Source organism: Chlorocebus sabaeus, chromosome 18 (genome assembly GCF_047675955.1).
Source record: "Chlorocebus sabaeus isolate Y175 chromosome 18, mChlSab1.0.hap1, whole genome shotgun sequence".
In the NCBI taxonomy this organism is placed as follows: Eukaryota; Metazoa; Chordata; class Mammalia; order Primates; family Cercopithecidae; genus Chlorocebus; species Chlorocebus sabaeus.
Genome location: NC_132921.1, coordinates 65,947,250 through 65,962,131, shown reverse-complemented (window position 1 = coordinate 65,962,131; position 14,882 = coordinate 65,947,250). Strand labels below are relative to the sequence as shown.

At 38.4% G+C, this 14,882-nt stretch overlaps 1 protein-coding gene across 5 annotated transcripts in view; it reads left to right on the top strand.

The window, feature by feature from the left end:
- DLGAP1 (DLG associated protein 1) overlaps positions 1 to 14,882 on the top strand; it is a 951,759-nt gene that overhangs the window by 157,005 nt on the left and 779,872 nt on the right. The window lies entirely within an intron of this gene.

Below are 14,882 nucleotides of genomic sequence, written 5' to 3'. Positions count from 1 at the left end.
GTCTACTTGCAAGCTAACACAATTTTATGCATATACTGACAGAAGACACCAGAGCCCAGGGCAGAGACACAGAGCCTGATAACTCACAGCAAAGCAGCAGCCAGAGAACAGTCTTCCCTCTGACTTGTGGTTCCAGTTCCCAGTCCTCACATAGCAATGCTGTAAGAGTTAAAAGTTTACCTGCATTTGCATTAGGTTTGCATCATGGGAGAGGAACCCCCAGATTAGGAAAGACTAAACTTTTATGGGCTGCTGGCACTTCTGCCTTGCCTGAGAAAGAGCAACAGCAATAGATCGAGAGAGAGAGAGAGAGAGATTGAGAGAGAGAGAGAGAGATTGAGAGGAGAGATTAATTACCCATTGTACCAGAATGTAAGCAAATCTTATCCAGAGAATAGGAAGGAGAGAGCCTTGTTTCCAAATCTCTCCTGTGCTGTCTATATTAACGGAGACATTACTGTCGGCTTCCAAGGCTGTCTGTTAAGCAAACATCCTTGCAGTACCCTTTGCTCAGAAAGCTCAGGATCATACTGAAATGTGAAAATAACCAAGGATAATAAAAAAAACCTGGGATAATTGCTTCCCGACAATGAGTATAGAGGATATGTTACAATGTCAGCTATTTAAATTTCTAATTAAGTATCTTTACCATTGTCTCTTCATGAATAAGTTTTAGTCATAAAGTTTTGTTGATTTTTCCATGTGAATATTATATTTAAATAAATTTTTTTCCCATGGCATGGAGCATCTTAGGCAACCCCAGACATCAATGGTTTTCTACAGGTCATGGCTCAGTGTGGTGGGAAGAGAGCATGTCTTCAGATTCACCTTTATGGGACTCCCTTCTCTGCCCCTTGTTGGCATCTTACCTTGATACTAATCCTTACCTAAATCTCTCTGAGCCCCAGGTTCCTCATTTATAAAATTGGCATACCTTCCTTATACTGTTGTTGAAGATAAAAACAAAATTTATCCAGTATTTTGTATAGCATCTACTATATAAAGGGTATTCAAAAATTATAGTTATTATGAGATGCGTAACAGTCATAGGTCTTTTGCACAGACCTGTTCCACTCTTAATTTAGGTGAAGTGCCTGTCAGGTTCAAGTGCCATTACCAGAAAAATAACTCCAGATGATGCACCACTTTTGGGGAAGTGCTATTTGGTGATGAAAGATGTTGGAAGTTTAAATCCATCCATTGCCTGCGCAGGAAGTGGCTACTTTTCCAGGCGTAGGATAACTGCTTGGACAGATGCCACCCGCTCTGTCTTTCAGTGCACAGGTAATGAGAGAAGACAGGAAAATATGGTTTCTGATGGCAATAGCCTGGCCTCAGGAAGACAGTTTCAAGTGGTTATTTATTCTTTTGATGCTGAAATTGCCAGCATCTAGAGGTAAAGAATTACTTTGGAACAAAAAATATTTTGTCCACTGGAGAATGTAGACATTACAGGGCTATTAATCAAAACAGCCAAGCTGAAAGTGGTTTTAACAACAGGATTTAGGAGAGAAGGAAAACTGGAATCAAACTTTAAAATGAATCAAGGTTGAAGGAGGATGAACTAACTGAATTACAGATGTTAGAAATTCAACAAATTGTACAAGTATAACACTGTGAATGTAAGCATGTGGTTCATTTGAGTGGTCTAGTGTTTCTGTTTATTGCTAAAATGTTTCTGATACTGGCCTTCCTTTAACCTGCTGTGTCTTTTCCAACAATGTGAATCTACTTTGTCACTTCTCCTCTTTATTTGTGTGTGTGTATGTGTTTCTGTGTGTGTGAACCTGTGTGTACACCAGCTTCAGGCTGTGAGAGTTGTAAAGGTGAGTTACACAATCTCGGTCTTCAGAAAATGTAGTATTTACTAGAAAGTAAAGGAAGGCAATGTGCTTAATTGTAGTAAGGCAAGTTCTAACAAAATTAAGACACGGGGTGGTGGGGCCATAATGTGTGACTAGATTCATAGAAGGTTGCTTGAATGTTGTATATTTGCTAAGATCCCAGATTATGAAATGAGAAGCACAGTTTTGATGCTTTCTCCTTACTAACCTTGTGCTGGTTATACTTTTAAAAAACTGTTTCCTTGATGTTGCTATGGTGTAATACAGTGAGAACAGATGACTGGCTCAAAGTAAGCACTCAATAAATATTGACTCTGTTGACTCTTATTACTTTAATCATTAGTATCTTTAAATACAATTAATAAAAGCCTTTCTTAACAAGCGTAGCTGGAGGCCTTTCAGGAAACAATAAGATGATAATAACTAACACTTATCGAGCACACATTTGTGTTTTACACACTCTGCTAAGCACTGTACTTACTTTTATTTGACTTTATAAACAGTGCTAAGAGCTAGGTATTATTTTTGTGTCCACTTTACAGATAATGAAATAGAAGATCAGAGAGTATATGTGATTTGTCTCAGGTTGCATAGCTAGGAGGTAGCACAGCCAGATGAAATGGTGCTAGCTCATTTAGTATTATAGGTCCTTGACCTCCATTTTTTTGTGTGTGTGTTCGTTTTACTGCTCTGTTCCCACCCATGAACACTGCTAGAAAAATTAAACTTTTGGTTAATCTATTCATTTAGTATCGCAACAATCTTTTTTTTTTTTTTTTTGTAGCTTCTAAGTACTAGACATTGTGCCCTGGGGGAAGTAAGACATGATACCTACTTTAGAAACGCAATTCAGTGCAGCTCAACCATTTTATTGAGGCCCATCTAAGAATCTTGCACAGGGAACACTATTAGTCTACTGGAGAAACCAGACATATAACCAAATACCCCACTGTGGTGTGGTGAGCACTAGAATGTAGGCAAATATGGACCCTTTTAGAGCGAAGGGAGAAAACATAAACAGATGAATTCATGTCTGCACCAACTGGGTACCACACATCTTTATGATGCAGAAAGGAGGCAGGGAAATACTGGGTAGAAGAGGGCAGTTCCCCAGCAAAGGACCCACCCTCTAGCCTGGATACAGGACAGGCATTCCTGTTTTCGTGCCCAAAAAGTTGCCTTTTGACCCGCCACGCACCCTGTCCTGTACCCATATAAACTCTGAACCCCAGGCTCCAGGAGCAGATGAGGAGACAGGAAACAAGGAGACAAGGAGATGAGCAAATTGAATGGCAGAACAATGCAGCAGAGAAGGAGAGAAGAGAAGGACTGTCAGGAGGATTTCAGCTGGGGATGGTCAGAGAATCAGCTGGTGGATGGCCAAGCTCCAGGGGAAGATGATCTTCCCACTCCATCCTCTGTCCAGCTCCCCATCTATCCTGCTGAGTACCACCTCCACCACTCAGTAAAACCCCCACATTCATCCTTCAAGTCCCGATGTCACCTGATTCTTCCTGGATGCTGGACCAGAGCTTGGAATACAGAAAGCTGTCACATTGGCCCTCTGCCCTTGCAAAAAGGCAGAGGGTTCACTAAGCTGGTTAACATTTGGAGCACATCAACACTAAAAGAGCACACTGTAACATGTGCCCACTTGGGTTTTGGGAATCACAGAAACTCACCCCTAGACACTGCTGTGGAGTGGGAGCCCAAAAGCTCTCGCTCTGGTTCCCGCACCCGTTCATTTGCATGCTCCACCTCTGACCAGGGAACTCTCCCATTTCACTTATACCCACCTCTGAATGATGTATGGTCTTCCCATGCCACCCTGACTCTTACCCTGTGGAATCGGGTGCTCTCAGGGAGGTGGTGACATTGGGGTTTTATCTAGAAGGATAAGTAGTAAATGTCAGGGAAGGCATTTAGCTGGGAATATAACATAACAAATGTGGTCAGCTCTGGGAAGAAAGTATAGTTTGGCCTGACTAGAAAATAGTGTATTTTCAGAAGAATGAGGAGGCAATATGGTGGTGAAAGTTATTTAGAACCAGCTGATATAAGGTATTGAATCATGCCAAGATAGATTCTTGAGTCACAAGTGGGAAACAAAGGTTATGTCCCAAAAGAAAAACAAGAGGAGGGGATAACCCATTGGAATTTCTAACACACTGATTTGCTTGTAGTTTGAGATTGGAGAAAGAAATAGAAGTTTAAAAGATATAAAGTTTTTGGCAGGTAGGAAGGTCTAAACATGGATTAAAGACATAAAGTAAAAATATATTACTTTTAAGTGATCTATCTCATTCTTAAAAGCTTAATTATCTCTTTGGTGGAGGTTGGATGGAGGTGAGGAAGGAGTGTGGGGACAGGGACAGGGTAGATGGGAAATGGGCTACAGAAAACCCTTGAATTATACATTATGCACTATAGTTGTTAATTATTTTAAATGCGATAAGGATTCTTCTGAGCTAAAGCTGTTTGTCATAAAGATATTGATTCCAAATTCAGGAAAACACAAGATAAACATAACCTTTTTATCAAATACCACATCGTCTTGTACATATCTGAATGAAAATGAGACTCAATAAGGACATACAGTCTCAAGAACATGGTATTCTGTGACCTAATTGTTTTGTCTTTGCATACAGAAATCTCTGAGAGGAAGTTCTGCTTTTACATGATTCAGTATTGTTTTAGAGTGCAGTTTAATCTGATTTTGCAAAAAGCAATGTTGTTATTTTGATCATTGTATCTATGAGCTCTACTAATATCATTGAATTAATCACATAAACTGGATCTTCTCTGTCCTTTCTCTGAGAAATGAGGAGACTTGCTTCAGAGCCAAACTTGACCATCCACTGAGTCTGCCACAGATATTTTTTAGAGATATTGCTGCAGGCAGTCTTTTCTGTGTTCCAAAATGGTATACCTGTAGTCATCACATTCTTCATTATTGGAACCAGATCCCACCTTTGTTCATTTGCTTCTATCTTCTTGCTCTATGAGAGAAGGCAGACGTTTCTGTGGTCATTTCCAGACACAGAATCATAATCACCTTTGTCCTTAAACAGCTCCTTGAACTTCCACTGATTTCATCTCCGTTTCCTTGTGTTCTTTGGAACACTGTGCATATTGTAATCACAGTCTTAGCTAAATAGGTCAGTAATTGTCAACCTTTCAAAGTTAACACCTATAAAGAAATCCTCAAGAGAACTATAATGGACCTTCTCTGTCCACTCATGTTGTTGGCAGTTCCTAGGAAGATTGGGACAGGGATCAGCTAGGTGTCAATCAGGTATTGATTTTGTATTCAACTTCTTTGAGAAGTTGTTTGGTTCCATCTCACACGTTTCTTACCAACTTTCTAACTTGTTTCTCCTGTCTGATTTCTATTTCCCAGTGGAGAGAAAAGACTGTCCTTGAAGTTCTATCTGGCGTAATTTTTAGTTGCAAGAAAATGTAATATACAATTGTTTGTGTGTGCATGTATTTAACTTCAAGCCACATTCCTGGAAATATATTGCTTTAAAGATGTAGAGATTATTTATTTCAAAGATGTAATTAAAGAGCCATCTTTGTAATAGATAATTTTCTTCTAATTTCTCAAATAATAAAAATTAGTAAAGTATAGCATGGGCAAAGATAAATTTTAAAATGTAATGTTGTAAGAGATTATCCAACAACATAGGAAATGCTCATATTTTACTACATAAAAAATCTGCTAAAATGCAATCTGGTGATCTGACTTTAAAATATACATATTTTCAAATGAAAAAAAAACTTTGGTAGCTGTGGCAACCATGGAACATTTTGATTATGGCTGATTCTATCTGCTTTTGGTTTTTATCTCTGTTTTCCAAAAATAGCTATATTTTGCTTATATAAAACAATTAAACAATGATAAAATTGAATATTTTTTGTAAACAGATTCATTTCTTATTACTCTGGACCATTTTTATGGTTGCTAATGCTGCCTAATTATGGCAATTCCGTATTGCTTATGCTATTCGATTCTGAACAATTGAGTTCATTGATGGCAGAATACAGATTGGAAATATCTATTTGTAATGTCTTAAATGAAAGTCATCTAGCAGTGATTTCTGTAGATTGCTGGATTTCTGGTTAAAAATAGTTATTGAGCATCTACTGATTCATGGTGTGTATGTGAGAATCTGGCAAATGTAAACAGTACCCCAGAGAACTCTAATGTAGAGCCCAGATTTGCAACTTCTTGTCTATAAGCAGATTTGACAAAACAGTTTCCCTTTCTAACTTCGTTTTTATGCAATTCAAACATTTTTTCTTTTCTAGTGTGTTTCCTTCAAGATCAATGCTTCATACTTTTTCTCACATTTATAATTATCAATATTCATTAAATTTGTAAGCGTGTATGGGATTGGCACCTTAGTAGATCATAGGCTTCCTTTGCCAGCTGAAATTTACCAATAAACACAATATAAATTAATAATGAGACATAAAGTATTATATAGCATCATATTTCTTATGGTAGCTACAGCTGTACCTACTTTATTGTCATAAATGAGACCTACTGATGATAATAAAAATATATGTATGTATGTATAAAATAATCCAGATGTGTGTATGTATGTATGTATGTATAAAAGAATCCAAAATTTATGATTTAAGACATTGCCATATATGTATACATGACATACCTGGTAACAATTGGAATTTGGAAAGATAGTTTTCACTGGGCTGTCTTGTTGTGGAAAGTTCTATAAACAATATGCTTAATGAATATTTAATTGAGTGAATATTTAATAGTGTTTTGTGATAAAGACCACACTTATATACATAACACCATAAAACCAAGCAGGAAAAGCCACGGTGGTGCAGGGTTACCCCTCTCTGGACAAAACCAGAGAAATGCCAGTAGCTCTGTACTTATTTGTACAAAGTCCTTCCACTCGTTTTCTAATGAATCTTGACATCTACTCAGTCTGTATTATGGTTTCCATTTATATTATGTGCCTGAACTGCACCAAGAGTAGGAAGCCCAGATGTCATCATAAATACCATCACCCATAATATAAACATTCCAATTAGATTCCTTGTATTTTCAACATCTACCATTTTGAGGTAACAGGAAATATTTATATGAAAACGAAACCTAGATTCTCAGGTCTTCCTATTCCTCCCCTTACTATGCTTTTGATTTTTAAAAAGATTAATAATATTCAACTGCATTTCAGTTTGTATTATCAAATACTCATTTTCTTATTCACACAAATAAGAACTGTCAAAACGCGCTGAGCACTCCGTGCAGGGCACTTCACGTCAGGGTGGCCAGAAGTTCGTTATAGATTGAAAAAGGTAGACCCCATGTGGGTTTGGTTTTTCTTTTCATGTTTTTTAGAAAAGTTTCATTTGTCCCTCCCTTTTCAATACTCATAACTTGATATTAAATCAAAATACTGTAAACTGTAACCCCCCAAAAATCTGAGTAATCATTGACAGCTTAAGCATATGGCCTTTTCTTGTTTTGCTGTTATTGGGCTTTAATCAACAATTTAAATCTTCACCATTGGGAAACTGAAACATAGTTCTTAGACTGTCCTTGATGCATTCTAAAAGATGACTCGAGACAGACTGAACCTCTCCCCGACAGAGACCGTGCACCTTTTATCTGTACACTTAAGAGCAGTTGTCTGCCTTGCCATTTGGAGTCCACCTTGCCATTTGGAGTCCACCTTGCCATTTGGAGTCCACCTTATCTTTCATTGCCGCATACATGTGCACACCTATTGTCTCCTGGTAACCGAGAAAGAAGGGCTAATAGTTAGATTTTACAGTTTGTCTCAACTAACGTTAAAGTTTTATAGGATGTTCCATTCTCTGTTTTACACGCATTTTTTTTTTTTTTTTTTTTTTTTTTTTGAGATGGAGTCTCTCTCTGTCGCCCAGGCTGGAGTGCAGTGGCCGGATCTCAGCTCACTGCAAGCTCCGCCTCCCGGGTTTATGCCATTCTCCTGCCTCAGCCTCCCGAGCAGCTGTGACTACAGGCGCCCGCCACCATGCCCGGCTAATTTTTTGTATTTTTAGTAGAGATGGGGTTTCACCGTGTTCGCCAGGATGGTCTCGATCTCCTGACTTCGTGATCCGCCTGTCTCAGCCTCCCAAAGTGCTGGGATTACAGGCTTGAGCCACCGCGCCCGGCCTACACCCATATTCATTAAATTGCACCTGCAGAATGCATTCTCACTTGAGTTGTTTTTGGTAATCTAAGTATTTCTCCTGATGCTTATTGTTTTTCTACTGATTTTGAAACCGTGTGCATAATACCTAGTATATCAATGCTAACAAATAGAAAGTATTTTTTGCAAGATTTGAAATGGTCACATTCATCTTTCTGGTGACAAGCACAGAGACAGTAAATATCTAACAGCAGTTCAAGCTACTGTGTTTGAAAAGCTTGCAGGGGGAATGAAATATACAAAATTTAGCAGATGTAGTGACACTTCTGTAAAATAACTTCTGACATAGTTTTTTTTTTTACATAGAATGTTATATAAGAACAAACTAAGAAAAACAGAATATGCTTTTCAAAAGATAAAGAGTCTCAAAGATAAAAATTGAAAGGAGACAGAAAAATTCTCTTAATACATGAATGTTGTAATTGGGTGCATAAATGATTTATACCATTTAGTGTACAGAGCTCTTATAATTATGCAAAAGCTAGGTTTCAAAACAAGTACAGTTGTTTCTAAGTTCAGGAATGACTAAGGGATTTAAACTCATAATTCTCGGACAACTGCATTGCCACCTTAAAAATTTAAAATTTAAACACTAAAATTAGGTTTACACATTTCCTCATTTTGCTTCCTAATTTTTTGTTTAATTTTTCATGAAAAAAAAGTTTTCTTTCTTTTAAAATCTGTTGAAGGGAATACCTCCACTCCTACTACCCTCCTACCACCTCCATTGAAAATCTCCATGAGGAACATTTTAACAGTTACGGAATCAAATTTGGCTACTTGGGTATTCACATGGATGTTGGAAGAGTTGACACAGTCAGAATTCATGGAACAATCTGTGATTTTGACCGTATTTTCAGCAGCACTTTCATCATGCTTTATTTTTCTGATTTCAAACAACTCCTGTCATTCTTCAGAAAATAGAAAACTGCCCAACACATGCTCATCTCTGGCCACACAAGCTTTTCCATTTTGTCACTTACTTTTCCGTACATCTTCCTGCTTCCTGCTGCAAAGATAGGTAGAGAATGGGTCACGGTTTGCAGAATGCCATAACCCTCCCTTCCACCCTAGACAAACACTCAAGAAAGAACAATGGCACATAAGAAAAATCTGCCCCCATCTTCATTCAGCCAGTCCTTCTTTGTTCCTGGGAGAGTGAGCAACTTGCCCTCCGAAGGCTCTGAAATAGGTCAGAACAGGGCAATATTTCAGTCATCTCCGAGAACACCCCTGCCCTGGGCTGAAGATTTATCTGTTATTCTGTTTTCATTTTCCTATTTGCCCAGACACTTAACACAATAGAGTAAGACAGGAGAAGTTTTACAACAGGCGCCACATGACAGAACAGAGGTCAAAATACCCAACCTCCACATCCAACTTCCCAGATTGGAAGACAGACCTCCCTCTAGCATCATTTTATCCCCCCCCCCAAGAAATTAAAGTTAAAAATGAAACCTGTTATGCAAATCAAATTCCAATTACACCAAAAACTAAAATTCTTCCCTCCCAATTTATTTTTCTATTTAGTCTGCGGCAGATGATGAGCTGAGCAGCAAGTGGATTGATTTTAAGCTGTCTTCTAATGTGCCCTACATCAAAATGATTACCTCTAAAACATTCATGTGTCTCCCTCTTTCTCCTTTTTTCCCCCCTCCAAGAGCTGTGCAACACATGAAAACATGGCATAGCCAGACCCACCCATGAAACTGCAAAAACACAAGCAAATCCTCAGGGCCTAGAGCAGTCATCCGGGAAAACTGATATACATTTGAATTAATACATATTATTAACTGGAGCTACCATTCAGATAACAATCATGGAGCCAAGTAGAGCTTTTGAGTTATTTGAAGAAAAGAACATATAACAGCCATTAAGGAAAAGCTAAAATTCTCTTGCTTCTGGCTTTTGCATGGTACTCGTCAGTCCTTTCCAAGTTTCTGGAGTCTGTGACTTGTTAATTGAAACTCCTTTGGGAGAATTTTTCCATTAAAAATTAATTGTGACACTATGCCTCCCATATCCTTAGAGAAAATCCCCAATGCACAGTGCTACTTTCTCGTAGAGTGGAAATTAAACCTTACCTGCCTTGTTGCAAAATTTAACATTTGTCAAGTTGCCACTTTTATTCTCCTGACCTGACTCAGTTTCTCTCTTTGCCTTAATTCTTAACACAGGCCTCTCTTCTCAGTACCCCCAGGTGACATGTGTACTGAGGCAGCCTCCTCTGCCTTTGTTAGCAGGGTATCCGCTCTTTTAACAGGCACCTCTTCATGGCCTCGAATTTGTCCTGCTCTTGAGTCTGAAGGGGATAGATTCCCAAATATCGATGTGGTTCACTGCCCAAATTATCATTAAAAAGTCATCTCTTTCCCGGCCACTGTATTTCAGCCCTCAACCCCAATACTTCTTCATATTCTTCTCTATTTACCTTTTTTCTTTTAAGATCCTCCCTAACAAAATTATTTCCCTGATTTGTCTTGCTTGTTTTCTGTAACTGGAGAATGTGAGTCCGGAAAAGGCAGAGGTGTCTGCCTCTCTTGTTCCTTCACAATCAGTGCTAACTAGTTCTATCATGAACACTTCCTGGCTGTCACTGAATATTTCTGAAATGAGTGACTGGTCAATCCCAAACTCTCCTCTTCTCTCTGTATTTCCCCATCCCCAGCAAGACCCTCTGACACTTTTAATCCTGTGCTGAATGGCTGCTGTACTCCTTCTGCTCTGAAATTCTGGAGTTCTGAAAGTCCTGTGCCCTGGGGGCGGTTTCCTCCCAGACTCTCGGGGTTAGCATCATCCTCCATGCTTGAAATGAGTCACATGTTGATGCTTTTCACTGCTTGTGCCCTGAAGGACCCCAAACCTTGAACATTCTAGCCTGGGAGGACAACCCTGTTTGGAATAGTTCTCCTTGTAGTGAGGGGTCTGCCTCTGATGTTGTTTCCTTTCAAATAGGCTCAGCTGGATTTGCTTGGTTGATTTCATGTTTGTGTGTTTGATTTTATTACTTGCTGCTTAATTTGGCCCGTATCTCCTCTATCATATAATACTGGTTTGTTCAGTCATTTCTTCATCCTTCCTTTTTGGCTTCTGGATCTCAAAATTGTATCTAAACATTTTTTCCCAGACTCAGTCCTTTGACATTGTCCCTGAGGAAGAGACATAAGCTGTTGTATTCCCTGAGGAAGAGACATAAGCTGTTGTATTCTGAGTTTGCCGGAGCTTTGTTTTTCAAATAAATTTTGTCCACATTCCTCTCTCTCTCCGAGTAGGGTAATTTTGCTGTCAGTCCAGGACCAAGCTACTTTAAAACTCTTCAGGAGGTTAAAGCAAACTAAATATGACCTGAGAAGAACTCCGTGCCTCTATATTTGAGTCCTTGTGGATGAACTGTAACCTGGATTAATATGTAGATAAGACAAGATTGAAAACCTGACTTAGGAATTTGCACCTGTAACGATAGCTGAATCTTGGCCAATCTCAGCTGCCATATTTCAACCACTCATAGACTGCTAAGTGTTCAAACTGTGTTCAAATAAGGCAAACGCCAACCTGTAACCAATCCAACTATTTCTGTACCTCACTGCCAGTTTCCATATGTCATTTCCCTTTGTCTATAAATCCTCTTACACTATGTGGCTGCCCTGGAGTCTGTGAATCTGCTGTGATTCTGGGGACTGCCTGATTCACGAATCGTTCACTGCTCAATTAAACTCCTTTTAATTTAATTTGGCTGAAGTTTTTCTTTTATCAAGATACATAGTTCCTTTTCCCTTAAAAATCTGTCTGACCTGCCCTATATGTTCTTGAACATTCTCCTCAGGTAAATTTTCTTTTCCTTGCACTCTGACAACATTCTATTTTCCTTTCAGTTCCATTTTCTTCCCCTTTTCTTACTTTAGATACTTGTTTTTACCAGTTCATTTCTCCTTGAGTCTCATTTTGGGATTCTAGATAGAAAGATATCTCTGGGCATGAGAGTTTTCCATCCCCCCTTTAGCTTCAGTTTTGTAATAATTGTAGTGAACTTTTCTCTGTGTGTACTTGCATAAAAAGCATTAATAAGATTTCCCCTCATTCTATGTTTTAGCAACTAGATCTTCCACCTATGGGCCTGGGTCCCTGATATCCAAATGAGGAACAGGATGTATAGGGATTGCCAACTCTGGTGAAAAAAAAAAATGTCTTTGCAAAAAGTAAAAATTATTACTTTATGCATTATTTTTGTAAAGAAAAAATAGTTTTACAAAAAGTAAATAACATCCTCCCTTTCTTTATCTTTCCTAGTACAAACTTTCAGGAGCATTTACTTTATTGTGAAAGCACTTTAACTCATCAGTATTTCTTTTGAAAAGTGACTCTCAGAAATCACCATTATATGTCAGATAGGGTCCAATTTGCACAGAATACAATGGGATTATTACCCTCCTTGTTGCATGCATCACTTCAGTTCTTCAGCCTAATATTTTATTAGCTTCTTTTGATAACCACGCACACAATAGACCAATTGAGCCTGCAATCCACTTCCTATAGCTTGTCACCTGAGACCTGTGAAGACTTCACTCCAGAAGGCCATGGGTCTGACCCCACCTCCTTAGTTGTACCCTACTGAAAGCAGAGCAAGGTAGCTGATCGGGTGTGTGGGACATCAGTTCCTAGCGACTAAGTATGTAAAACTTAGGAGTACCAACTTCAGCATCACCTGTAATAATTCTGCTACTACCATACATCAAAGGCCACAGTGGTGCCTATGACACACCTTCTAAAACTAGAAACCACAGCTTTTTCCCCACAGGCTCTTTGACACTACATTTCAGCCTTAGTGCTTGAACTCAAGATCTCCTTGTTCATAGGCCTTTGATGGGATAAAGTGTTTGATGCGTTCACTGGTTTCCTTTCTCGCTGTTGTATTTCGTTTCCTCTGTTTCTTCCCATTCCACCTTCCCACCCTGCCAGTGTTTGGCTGGTGCTTTCTAGGCCTGTTTACCTCAAGGAAGAGCTGACATTATACCTCTGATGCTGAAAGGCTTCTCCCTGCTTGCAGGGCCACGCTTGATTTTGTTTTTTTTTTTTCCAGTAGAGACAGAGTCTCGCGATGTTGCCCAGGCTGGAGTGCAGTGGCTACTCACAGGTGGATCATAGTGCACCTATAATCATAGTGCATCGCTTGAGTCTCAAACTCCTGGGGTCAAGCCATCCTCCCACCTCCACCTCCTCAGTACCAAGAACTACAGACACACACCATGCTGGGCAGGCACACTTGATATTTAATGCTCTTATGTGTGTTTCCTTTGGGGAAAGAATCATCTGTTTGTTCCTGCCTCCAAGCCCTTGTCTTTTATTTAACCCTGTTCGACTGTCAGGACTGAGCCTCAGATTTCTTGGATCAGGCAAAAGCATATTCATTCACCAGTTTAAATATGGCTGTATGTTGTTTGAAGTTACAGTTATACACAGTTTTATAAAAAAGAATGCTTTTCTAATTACTCGTTAACTGTATTGAATAAAACTTTTGTGCGAGTACATGGATAACTTCTTGGCAAAATCTGTTTATCAATTTGATCTTCATTAGCATGTTTAGTGTTTTCAAAAAAATGTTTATCCCAAACTATTTGATCCCTTCAAAACTTTCTTTATAGACTCTATAGATGAGGAAGTTTTTCACACTCTCCCTTTGTAAGTTGCACATAGGTTTCTTGAAGAAAAAGGTGTGTGGAGTGAAAAATAAAGAAATGATTTTCACCAGAGTTGACAATCCCTGTCAGTTATTGTTTTAATTTATATTTACAAGGTCCTTTACCCATTGGTGGTAACTAGTATATTTTTGTGTTTGTACTAACTAGTTCAGGATATCAAAATAAATCTCATCCTTTTGCTACATAATATTGCCTAAAATACTCAAAGACAAATATTCTTTAACTCTCCCACGTTACTTAAGAAATGTCTTCCATTTCTTTATCATTCCTGGTACAAACCTTTGGGAGTATTTATTCTGAAAGCACTTTAACTCATCCATTTTTTTTTGAAAAGTGACTCTCAGAAATCAGCATTACACATCAGATAGGGTTCGATTTGCATAGAGTACAATGGGATTATTACTTCTTTGTTGCATTCATTACTTCAGTTCTTCAGCCTTATATTTTATTAGCTTCTTTTGACAGACATGGACACAATAGACCAATATTGAGCCGGCAATCTACTTCCTATAGCCTGTCCCATTTATTTTGTCATTTTTCACACGGCATAATGTCAAAACAAATTTTCCCCATCCTGTGTGGCTAAAGTTGACACTTTGAACAGACTGATTACTACTTTTGAAACTGAATAGGATAAAATGACATGACTGAGACAAAACAGTCCAGACAGTTTATTACAGTGTCTGCTAATTTATGACATATTTCCTGGAATTATTTGCTATGATCACATCCATATTTTTAAAAATTGAACTTTAAGTCAGCGGCGTGCTGCTGTGTCATAACTGGTAAAGCAGGCTCTTCTCTCGCAATGTCAGCCCCCAGTTATGTGATCACAGAAAAGGTTGCTTCTATTTTTTATGTGCAGAAATTTAGCAAGGCTTTGTCAACAAATATAAAAATTTGTTAATGCTTCTACGGCAAACTCTTCAGATCTAAAGCATTTCATTATTTACTGAAATGTTGTCAATGCTAAACATACATCAGATGTATTACTTTACTTGCATTGGAATGGAAATTGATGTTTATTTAAGATTAATTCATGGCTTTGTACATACTTACTATTTCATTTATATAAGGGACTTATATATTATACTATGTGTTTTTCTTCAGCACCGTATCTGTACCAG